The following is a 12515-nucleotide window of genomic DNA, read 5'->3' on the forward strand; positions in this document are numbered from 1 at the left end:
ACTGAAGAAATGCTAATAGGCGAATTTGAGTAAAGCTCATCGATTATTTCGACATCTGGTGGTCGTCACAAGAGCCACGAAAAAAGTGTCGTTAGCCACACATTGGCAGCAAACACTGCACATTACATACGGAGGGTACGATTTTCGCGTTTTCTGCTTAATCCAACCACAGGGTGTCTACTCATCTGTAAAAACAAAATTCTGATTTTTCCAGGTGTTTTACATTAATTTCCAGGCAAAAACAAACGTGCCAAAAATAGATTTTAATAGCAATTTAATGATCAATTCAAAAAAGTAAATAGGGGAATGACGGCTTTGGCAGGTTTTGTTCTATTATTGGCAGGGGTTTTTTTATGACTGATTATGATCAAATTTGGCCTAAACATTCTTTTCATATCAAAGAATATTGTGGCCAAATTTTATAAAATTCGGTCGACAAAAACAATAATAGAACAAAACTGACAATAATAGAACAAAACCTGCCAAAGCCATCTGTTCCCCTATTGCAAAAAATATTATTTTAAAGAATATTTTTGTGGCTTCACGAAGCAATGTTCATGTACTTAAAAAATTCCTCCAGGAATTCCTTCGCAATGTCCAGGGAAGTCGAGAAAATTTCCAATCCAAAAATTGCCTAGACTGGCACCGGAATCGAACCCAGACACCCTCAGCATGGTCTTGCGTTGTAGCGTACGTCTTACTGCACGGCTAAGGAGGGCCCTACAGCATGTATCCGACAAAATAAGCATTCCTCTATTAGGTGAGGTAAATAGTTTCAGGAAAAACGCTTGTACTCTACGGAATTCATAAAACAATGTCTGTTTACAAAATAAGTTACGCCCAAATCGTAATCGATCCCAAAATAATAGTTACTGAAGAATTACAAAACAAATCGGACCATAACTATAAAAAAGAATGTTTGTCACTTTGATCTATATTGAATTTCAACGTTGGTTGGATAATTTCCCGGTTTTCCCCAGTTGTGTTGAATTCACGATTTTTCCCGCTTTTCCCGACTGTATGTACACCCTGTCAATGCAATTCAATTCTAAAAAAACTCATTTCTTGGAAAATTATAACAGAACAAAAAGGGAAAACAGGATGATGGACATAATTAACATAAACGCAATTCTAATAAAAATAAATTGATTGAATTCCACTGCAACTAGTGATTAACAAAAATCTAATAAAGTTTAAGTACCAACAAAAGAATTGATACCAGTCTGGAATTAGGCAAAAGTCTGACCCCTCCATGAAGCCAATTATAACTCGCCCACTATTTTCTTCGCCATCAAGTCAGCTTAGGTTTATTTTTTTCCTCAATGACGTCAGGCTGGGGAAGCTAAATTGCTGTCTGTCGTTCGAACCAAGTGGGACTATGCTGGAAAGCCAAAGCGTAACAAGAGAGGAGAAATAAGGGAGTTTATAAAATACGATTTTGGTATTCAAATCGCTTGCTTTACTGTTGCTCTAGAGCTTGCACGTAATGGACAAAGACAGTGGAAGTCTATCCACTTTTGAATTAATTTTATAAAATATAATCTTCAATGAAGCGTCGGAAATGAATCTTGACCATATTGATTCAAATTTAGACTCTTACGGACTGCTTCCACACTTCCTCACGCTAGAAAAAGTGTTATGCTTCACACTGCAGCAATCCACACATTGGTTCCGGCGCAATCAACTCTTTTTTTTCTTCCTATTTCATCACTACCACAATATTGTTTCACGTCTTTGTCGGACATCGCAATAATTGGTCCCTTTCCTCGTTCGTCCGTATGGCTAATATGAGCTTCACAAAGAGAAAAATGCGTACTTTTTTTTGAAAATTCTCGATACTTACCTCGGTGAAGGTTACGTAGTCTCCGTCCTCGAACTGGGTGTCCAAAATGATTCCTCATCCAAGCAGGTCGTTACAATACTGTCCACATCGTTTGGTGATGCTGGCGACCATAGCCGAGCTCGGATTGGCCCTGGTCGGACTTTCATACACGGTGAAATCTTTTCCAAAGTCAGCAGGAAAATTTGCGAAAACAAAAACCACGCGTGTCGGCCGTAATGAGGGCGATGTTGTTCCGATGGGTAATCTCCGCAACCCGATGCTGTTCTTCCGGGGCGTCAGGCAAAGAGCACCACCACTCGGAACTTGCGGAGAAAATCCTCAGTCAGGTCTCCTGTGTACGCACTGGTCGGCACATAGTTGTTCAGTTCTGCCAGCTGACGGCAGCTTATTTCTGCCCTATTCCCGGCCAACAACATCATCCGCAGTCAAATAAAATTGCGAGGACAAATCCTTCAGCGAGCAAAGCGCTTTGTCATGCAAAGCGACAGATTTTACACCACCGAGGATTACGTTTTCGCGCGATTTCCTACGCCCAATCCACTGAGACCTGAAATCACACACATCGGACTGTGCCATCCGCCGCGCATGGCATCGTGTCCCAGAACGTAGAGCTGCCGCGGAATAGGAGCTCCTTCATCAATCACTTCCTGACCACCTGCGGAACCTTCGAACGGAGCCGATCCGATTGTTGTTTGCCGTCGCCATTACAACTGCTACTGAGTCTTCTCTTCTTTCAACTTCTGTTTGTTGTTGCTGGCTTCTGCTGTTCAACTGCGACTCATGCAGCGAGGGGAGTTTGACAACGACGACGACGACGAAGTAGGCGATGTCGGCAGTTTCCGCTTTTAAGGCGGTTGGGGGATCGACGGCGGAACTGTCACCGAAATTCACCACTCAGACATTAAGCCAGCACTAAAAAACCGGTGCGCCTCCGTCACGAGAGACCACAGTGCACCAGCCAGACGAAATCAAAATTCGCAATTGCACTTCGCAACACCAACCGAAACTCGACCGACAAAGCAACTTCACCTGGATGAAAACGCACTAATTCGCGGAATCGTACTTTGCAAAAAAGCAAGAGTTTTCACTCTCCCTGTCTCGCAGAAAAACAACGCCAACGAAAACTGTTCACTCGCGCAAAGAAGCGGCTTCTTTCTGTCCCGAAACTAGGCGGTCGTTTCCACTTCACTCCTTGTCCGTCGTTGATGGGCGATGATGTTCCTTGACGTGGAAACCGCGAGTCGACATTCGAAACTGCAAGAAAAGGCACGTTCGCATTACTCAACACTGAACTGTAATTTGACGTTTGGCGATGTACAACAAGCAAGACAATTCACGAATTTCAAGCTATAGTTTCATGGTTCCCAGTGAAATTTTTCTATACCGGTGTGAAATAAAAAAAATGCTATTAAAAACTATTTTTATATTTGTAGGATGTCTGTTTAAACATGAAACAGCATTCATTTCATATCGATCGTCTCGTCTTTTTTCTCCAGGTATTACATTTTCACTGCATCCAGCCAAGTAGATACTTTGAAATTGAATAAAATACTGAATTTGTATTCGATAGTTTTTATTAGAGGCATGAAAAAGAGATATGCGGATACGAATGTGCCATCAATCAAACTGTCAGCAATGAATCAGCAAGAGGCATGTCAAGCAGCCAATTTGTTGTTTTACATGTGTTTGTAATAAATTAAGGATAAATTATAAATTTAAATTGTCCACTTGGATTTCATTGTTATGCGATCACATAAAATATCGGTATGAAAAATTTTACCACAGATAACAGATATTTAAGCTAGAACAAATTTTATTGAAAATATTGTAAACTTTTGAATTTATATAGGGGAAAGATGAGTTTGGCAGGTTTTGTTCTATTATATAGGGGGTTTTGTCGACCAAATTTTAGTGAAATTTGGCCACGATATTCTTCGATATGCAAAGAATGATTAGGCCAAATTTGAACCTAATTAGTCATAAAAAACCCCCCTGCCAATAATAGATCAAAACCTGCCAAAGCCGTTATTCCCCCTACGTTGACTCACTACAGTCGCGATTCGCTGGTTGGGCCACGACCTCGGCCCAACTAACGAATTCGGTTTTTTAGTTGGGCCAACTGACAGCCATTTGAACACGTGTATTTTTTCGACTCGAACATCACAAATGATGCCCAGTGACGCCCAATCCCGTTTTCCGTGTTTACATTATATTTTGACGTACGTTGTTGCTTTTTTAGTTGGGCCATGGCCCAAATCCACAGCGGAGGCCCAACTAAAAAGTGACCCAAGTATTAAGATCCCAACCAGCGAATCCTGACTGTACTGCCATCTACTCAACTGATTGCGGAAGTACAGTTGCACTTGTGCTGCGTTTCACACAGAAATGATTGTCGCACCATCTTCAAAAATTGCCAATTACATTACAAATGAATCATTTGTTTGAGAAACTGCATAAGTCCATTTTACACTATTTCGAGAAAACAACAAAAAACTGTTTTTTAACAAATTTGCACCGAATCTTTCTGATTTCTTCGATACAGATCAAACAGCAAAACTCCACAACCTGGGGCACATTTAGTGCAAAAAATGTAAGCAGTACTCCACAATTGCTCTTCAAAGTACGTGGACATATGTAGTTTCTCAAACAAACGAATTTTTTTTTCATACATTCCTGAACAAAAAAATTTTTTCGTATTTTTTGCCAGAATATGTATTTTTGGACGAGGATTCAGAATACAGTAGCCGTTCGATAACTGCAAAATGTTTACTTTTCAGTTAACGAATGCCGTTCGTTAACTGCAACGCATTCTAGACGTCAAACGATTGTCAATCGACGTCAGATGCAATAACAGTGCATCTAAATGTGCAGCGCTGTCATTGAGTTTGACATCAGTTTGAAGTTTAGCGGTCCGATAACTGCAAATCTGTTGCAACTATCGAATTGCAGTTAAAAAGCATTGCAGTTATCGAACGTCTATTGTATATGAAAATCTCATTTTGGCCAAAAATGTTATATGCAGTTTCTCAAACAAACGGTTCAAATGTTGGATATAGTTGGAAACAACAGTTGCGGATGTTTACACACGTATCGGATATCATCCCAAATACCTGATATCTGTGTTTTCCCGTAAAAAATTTAATTCGCACAATAGTTATTTTATTTAGGGTCAAATTTCCCAAAGAACCCATAGTTTTGACGCTCTATAATTCAAAATTTACAACCAAAAATCGGAAAAGTCCTGTTTTCAAGATTGCTCTAACATTTGCGCTGACTTGGGTGAAGAATCTTCAGGCCGGTTCACACGCGAAGCACTTTTCCGGATTTTGTTTTCGGTTTTTGAAATAGTTAGATGATTCAAAAAATATAGGTTCCTTGGGAAAGATGAACTTAAATAAGCCAAGAATCGATTGAGACAATGATACGAAATATATTTTTGACGGGAAAGGTCAACTGACCTTTCTGCACAATCAACAAATCTAAATTGCTTTGAGAATAGGTTGTATGTGCAAAAGAGAGGCTCTCTTTGTTCACTCTCTCTTTCGGTTGTACATAAGCTAGTTTTGTATATTTTGCCACATTTTCACTTCAGAGCGCTAGACAAAGCTATAATCTTTAGATATCTGCCAAGAAATCTGAAGTAAACTTTATTATAGATCTGTAATAATCGAAAGAGAATGGAGGCAAAGAGAGACTCTCTTTTGCACATACGACCTATTCTCAAAGCACTCTAGAAATATGATTGGCTTAAACGATTCTTTCTCAGAGAAATCCCTGAAGGAAAAAATAAACACCATTTCGCGGTCTCCGCCGCCTTTTACTCAGTATTCCGGCGTTATGCCGATGGTAATACCTATAGCAACCTGACGGAAGATCGGGCAACCAATCCCGTGAAAGCAGCTGGAGTCATATGCTCATGGAAAAGGCAGGGTTTACTTCTTTCCAACGCAAATCTGATTCCAACGAAATTATACAATTTCAAACACGCAATGTATCGGAATAGATTGAATAAGTTGATCTAATCTTTCGGTGAAATGTTAGGAAAACGAGCACGATCCCACTAGTAGTGTAGAAAGTGGCCTTATAATTAGCTCTTCATTTGATGTGCGAACCGAATAATCTACATTCAGTCAATTCTCGTCCTATATTCATTTTTCATCGATATCTTTTTATTGTTGAAATCAAGGGCTAGAGATGATGATTGAAGACTATTTAATACTAGTTGATCCAGCAGACGTTGTCTTGCACAGTAGGCTAAAATGCGAGTTGTGAACTGCCCATGCGAAATTTCCAAAGAATCTTAATTCAGTTTTCCACGATTTACTCAACTTTACTCGTGATTTTCGCATGAGGAAATATCCTCGGAAATATCATATAAACCCGTCGGAAACTGCAACGAACGTTTCTGCTGAAGGAATGATTAAAATCCATCCAGTTGTTTTCAGGTTATGCGAATACGAATACAGACCATTTCATTTGAGAGATAATGAGTATCAGAGATTCATTCTGAACAGAACATGAGCCAAAGGCGTACCTCGGTGTTCTCAGTTATGAACTCTGAAAACAGTTCAGTGTGCATTAGGCTGGTGCACAAGCAAAAACGATCATGGTAATTGAATAATTTGTTTGAAATAAATTTTTCACAATATGTACCGAGAAAACAAAAAAAACTGTTTTTGAGCAAATTGGCACCGAATCTTTTGATTTCTTCGATACAGATTAATAGTTTTTGGCAAAACTCAACATCCTGAGGCACTTTCAGTTTGAAAACTGCAAGCAGTACTTCATAATTGCTCTACATATGAAGTTTCTCGAACAAACGAAAAAATCTTCATACATTTCCGAACAAACATTTTTTCGCTTTTTTTCCAGAATACGTATTTTTGGACGAGGATTCAGAATATTGTAGATCCAGTTGAAAATCGAACTGAGCTTTCGTGACAATCGCATTTTCTCCCATTTCCGGATGTCGCAACTGCATCGCGATTAGTGCGCATGATAGCACACGACTATAGCATAGATACGCACTACTCACGATGTAGTTGCGACATCCGGAAATGTGAGAAAATGCGATTATCGCGAGCCCTTAGTACGGTTTTCAACTGGATCTACAATATATGAAAATCTCATTTTGGCCAAAAATGTTACATATGCAGTTTCTCAAACAAACGGTTCAATTACGGTTTCCTAGATTTAACATTGGGGCTCCAGTTAGCCTTGTGCTTTTGGATAGAGAGCTGTGTTCAGAATGTTGTAAACATGAAACGCGCTCTCGTGTTCAGAATGCATTTCGGATGAAATAATTCAAAATGTTATATTTGTGAAATGCTTTCAAACTGAAAACATGAAATTCTAGCGTTTTTGATAAATATCTAAAAACTGATTAATAGTTGGGCGTAGCTACTAAAAAAACGGGATGAATTGGCCTGAAAAATTCACCCGATGTTCGTTCAAAATCGAACCAATCTTGAAAAAACGGCACTTTTCGATTTTGGTTTTAAATTTTAAAAATACTTAGAAGCGTCAATAAATATGGGTATGGGGAAAGTTGGCCTTAAATAAGCCAAAGAATAGACTGAGAAAATAAAAATTTCCGACGGGAAAGGTCAGATGGCGCATTTACTGGCAGTAGATCTGTTCAACTTTCAAAAACTTTCTTAAAATCGACCGGTCAATCATAACTCTGAGTGAGATGAACGAAAATCATTACGACATCAACTTAATGAAAGCCTTGCTTATTCTCGAAAACTTTGTAGAACATTGTTTTATAATCGGAACAGATCTTCCAAGTGTTTTAACAGATTTCATCCTTTGCGATATCCAAAAATCAACATTTTTCGTTGATAGGTGTATGAAATCTACATCTAGATATTTTTCTGGATTGAATTTGTCGGAAAATGGTAGCTACACATTTATTTTAGGATATAGTCTGGTATTAAATCTTAAGTGGGTTTCAAATAAAAATTGTAGAAAATTTTGAAGTGGATTCACATTTCAATTTGCATAATTGATTACCCCACTACAAAGACTTGCACGATGGCAAGCATTTCCATCGAACAAGTTACCATTGCTTTTCAATGATCGTTATTCGTCATCAAATATTTTTGTTTGGGACTTATGAGATGTTGATACAAAGTAATCATTGGTGCCTTGGTAGAATGTTATTCAATCGTAACAACATACGGCAACGGCAAGCGTGTCTGGTGTAATTGTTAGGCCATTCGGCTGATAATCAGTGTCCACCAGAGGTCTATCTTAGCATAAAAAATATGAATACATTTTTGAAATTTGAACCGATTCAATGTACAGTAACAGAGTATTTATTTTATATCCCAAAACCAACTGAACTTATGTTTGAATTGACCTTTCCAATCAAATTTTTTTATTCGCTCTATCGAGTCTTTGGCATATTCATGGTCGATTTTCCTTTCGGTATGTGAAAATCTTCAAGCGACTTCGAGCTGCTCATTAAACAGGAATATTATAACAGCAAATAATGAATCATTGGAAAACCATTCCAAATCTACAAAATTTCAGAAAACAAAAAACGCACCGTTTCCTCGCATAAACGGCGTTTGGGATTTAAGCCATTTGCAGATGTCACGCTTGGAAAAAATCAAATCTGGCAGCCTTGCATTTATGATTAAACTGAAATTGTAAACCGATTCTGGTGGAATTTGCGGAATCTGTGAATCAACTACTTTTTTCAGCTTTTAACAGGAACGAACTTGAAATATCGTGTTCTTCTCTTGCTCTTACAATAATTCATTTACAATGACGAGAATATATGCTGGGCAAATATCTTACCTGAAACGGCCAATAAGCAACAGACAGCTGATTTTCCAGGCGCAAATGTTAGAATCGTTTCTGACTATCATGCACAACTTTTCAATAGAATTATAGCATTTCAAGCTTCACACGCGTTCAGGGATCCAAGAAATCGTTTATTATCCAAAGAAGCACGTAGTATCTGCAATTTTGTAGCACTTTAAAAACGCGATGGACGAAGTGATTTTGATCGAGACAAAACAAACGAGTTATATCGACTGTTTTGCAGACCGGCTCGGCTGCCCTATCAGCGGTTTGGACTTTTGACACTTTATGGTGACGAAAAAGCGAGAAAGGCAAAACTGCAAGAATGATGAAGTTTATCGTGCACTGAGTAAAATGGACGTATGATTTTCAATCAAACGCCTTATGAAAATTTGCCACAAGGAATCGGTATGAATTTCAACATGTTGACTTATGAATGATGATTTTCATTTAAAAAAGTGAAGTGGCAGACTGATTCGAACTGTGGACGTCGGGGTCGGGAGGCCGGTATGTAGACCACACGCCTATCGACGCTTGAATACTCGGGAAGGTAACTGCGTATAAGAAGCACTACTGGTGAAATAATCGGTCGAAGATTCATAAGGCGCCAGTTATGAATTTCGATAGTCCAGTTCGCTGAGTGTGCAACATTTGGGAAGCGTTTGTTATGAAAATCTATTTCAGCGGGAAAATGTTATAACATATATTTTACAATATATTTTAATTACATGTAATGGCTATGCATTTTGTCACAGATTATTTTAAAAATATTCCAAGTTTTTTTTTTTGTCTTTATTTAGGAGATTTTCAGCCCGAGGCAGGCTCGTCTCCGATATTTCAAGTTATCTTAACTCCTTTATACCCTAACATTTCGACTTGCTAATAAACTAGCTAAATTAAGCTCTAAAAGCAACATTGTATGGTTCTAAAATATCTTTTGTTCTACCGCATGAGTTAAAGTGCAAGAAATCATTCATCAAACGATTAATGTTTTAGTTCAGTGTAAAGCGCAGTTTTGTTTTGATGCATCAGTCGCGGTAAATTGCTTCTCGTTTGTATGTCCATTCAACCAAAGTTTCATAGATTTTTAAATTTAAGCTAACAATGGTGAGATGTGCACTGATATCATGTGGCATTACGTTACATGCAATCAAATCGCTACCAATAACATTGCATAAATTTCCAAGAAATCCTACGGTAAGGAACCAGTGGGTAGCATTCACCGAACGAACGGATTTAGTCGATCCGGATTCAGCTTACCTGTGCTCACAACATTTCGATAAACATGATTACGAGAATGTTTACATGAAGGGGCAGCGTCGGCTTTGCAAGACAGGTAAGCCAATGGCTAAGATTTAGCTCTACCCTTGAATAATTTATTGTCGTTTTGTAGCCGTCCCATCTATACGAGATGCGAAAGCGGCGAAGAAAGCTGATAAGGAAGCTATTCAAGAGAGATCAAAGATCATAGAGGAATTGCTAAGAAACCATGACAAATTACCTGCAGTGGTTAAAAAACAACCTGATGTTTATCAAAAGAGAGGCAATAGATATCCCGGCATCACCACCAGCAGAGAGTTCGGACCAACAAGACGAGATTTATATTAGTGATGGGGACACTCAATCCGAGGGATTTGTTCTTCCTGTTCAATGCGGTAAGTCGGTCTAAACGTACCCTAAGGTTTTTTTTACGTCGCTCCATGTTCCGCGTAAAAAAAACGCGTTATTTAAAAAAACGCGCTATTTAAAAAAAAAACGTCGAAAAAAAACCTATTGGGGGACTTCGAAAATTTTATATGTTGGTGCTTACTGGGGACTGAGAAAATGTTAAATTGGCACTTATAATGGACGGGGCTTCTACCTATTTGTTCGCTAGGTAATGTTTGTAGGTCATAATACGCTAGTATGGATCGTGATATGGTACATGGTTTTTGTGATATGAAACCAGGAATGTGTTCCGATCTATGCTCAAACTCATCCAGGAATCTCCTGAAATAAGGCCTTTAGATCAATAAGCGTAACCAAAGATCTATCAGCCTGTTTCAAATATGGTACATGCTCCACGTGACTCATAGAATAGTCATCCAACAAAATTGCGAAGTAAGGCCTTTGGGTCTATACGCGTAACCAGCGAAGTAAGGCCTTTGGGTCTATACGTGTATCAGCATGTTTCAAATATGGTGCATAAGCATAAGTTCTTGGTCATCCAAAAATTTGGGCGAGCTTGTTGTTCATCCTTGGTCGCCAAACACCGCTCTCTTGCATACCGGCAAAGATAGTCCTAAGCGCCCGTTGCTCAAAGTGCTTGCAAGTCCTCCTCGAGCGTGATATGAGTTCCATGTCCATAGAGGACCACCGATTTTGTACGTGACACATTTGGTACTATGGTGAATCTTTTTAGACCGCAGTTTATTCTGAGGCCCGATTTCTACAGTTGATTCGTCTCTGTTAAGTAGGAGGATGACCTGGGATATGACTTAGTAAACGGCATTAAGTATGGTGATCGCCCGAAAGTTCTCATACTCTATCTTGTGGGCATATGACCCCTTTCTTCCATTTCTATGGAAGCTGTACTGCCGTCATACGTATATTTGTCCCATGTTTGCTGGGATTTCATATGTACATGGAACAACTATGCGTAGAACGGCAGTGTACTGCTTCCCAAATTCTGGAACCCATCTTGATGAGCTCAGCTCCGACACCATCCTTACCAGCTGCTTTATTGGTCTTTAGCTGTCTGATGGCATCCTTAACTTCCCTCAGGGTAGGGGCAGAATGGATCCTTATCATCATCAGTGCTTCCGAAGTGTAGGCTATGAACGTTTTTGAGAAAATTATTTTGAGCTTTTTAGTGGAATGTCTTCACTTGTCATAGGACGAGTTTGTACATTCCCACTTAATTGTATCTTGACAGATACATATTTCGACCTCAACAGTAAGGCCGTCTTCAGTGTCTCGTACTTGACTCGACTTTTACTAGAGACCGGCGGAGTGAAAAACTGTCGAATTGGCAACGTATGAAAATGCATGAAATCGCGAAAATAATACTGGCAGCACTTGAACTTTTTGCTTGCTTCTTATGCAACGTACACACCAGTCAAGCAGTTCGACGAACATTGACTCCACTTCTCGTTTATTCAAACAACCATCAAGTTTTACCAACAGCGGTACGAACAATCAATTTATTCAACCCGAGATACGACCAACAATATCACACACGAACGACCGAAGCGCCAACTTAAGCACCAACCGTCAAAAAATATATGGGGGTTTGTGCAACTTCACTACAAATGCTCAAACATGTTCGGCGAACCTTGACTCCACCCCCGTCAACTCAAACCAAAATCAAACCTTGCGTGATTTTGAAAACGTCGTATGTCCAAATAAGAGACTCTTTTCATTACGCTCTCTTTCACTAATATCTAAGCTAGTTTTGCATTTATTGCAATATTTCCACCTCAACACGCTAGACAAATCAATTTTCTTCAGATCTATGTTAAAAAATCCGATGTAAATGTTAGTATGGCTTCGTAATAAGAGAAATCTCTTCGTAATAAGAGAAAGTAAACAAAGGGAGCCTCTCTTTTGGAATTACGACGTATCTGATATACCGTGAAGTACCCTAATTTCGCGCACTTAAGATCTGACAAAGTTAAAACGTTCATTAAAAAACATGTAGTGACAATTTGGAAACATTTGCTACTGCATCACGTAGTAGAAGGATTCTAGGTTCTCAAAAAACGTTACTTGCAAATTTTGCTGCTATTTAAAAGAAATTCTAGATTGCTTTGAGAATAGGTCGTATGTGCAAAAGAGAGGCTCTCTTGACTTTCATTCTCTTTCGATTATTATAGAACTA

At 38.9% G+C, this 12515-nt stretch overlaps 1 protein-coding gene across 1 annotated transcript in view; it reads right to left on the reverse strand.

Annotated features, from left to right (window-relative positions):
• The window catches only part of LOC134224829 (ubiquitin-like modifier-activating enzyme 1), a 127544-nt gene extending 118694 nt beyond the window's left edge, over window positions 1–8850 (reverse strand). Inside the window, exon 1 of the mRNA XM_062704430.1 lies at window positions 8651–8850. The gene's annotated coding sequence lies outside the window, so the exon portion shown is untranslated. The remainder of the gene's footprint in view (window positions 1–8650) is intronic.
• Between the last annotated feature and the right edge of the window lie 3665 nt (window positions 8851–12515).

This window comes from Armigeres subalbatus, chromosome 3, assembly GCF_024139115.2.
Source record: "Armigeres subalbatus isolate Guangzhou_Male chromosome 3, GZ_Asu_2, whole genome shotgun sequence".
Lineage (NCBI taxonomy): Eukaryota > Metazoa > Arthropoda > Insecta > Diptera > Culicidae > Armigeres > Armigeres subalbatus.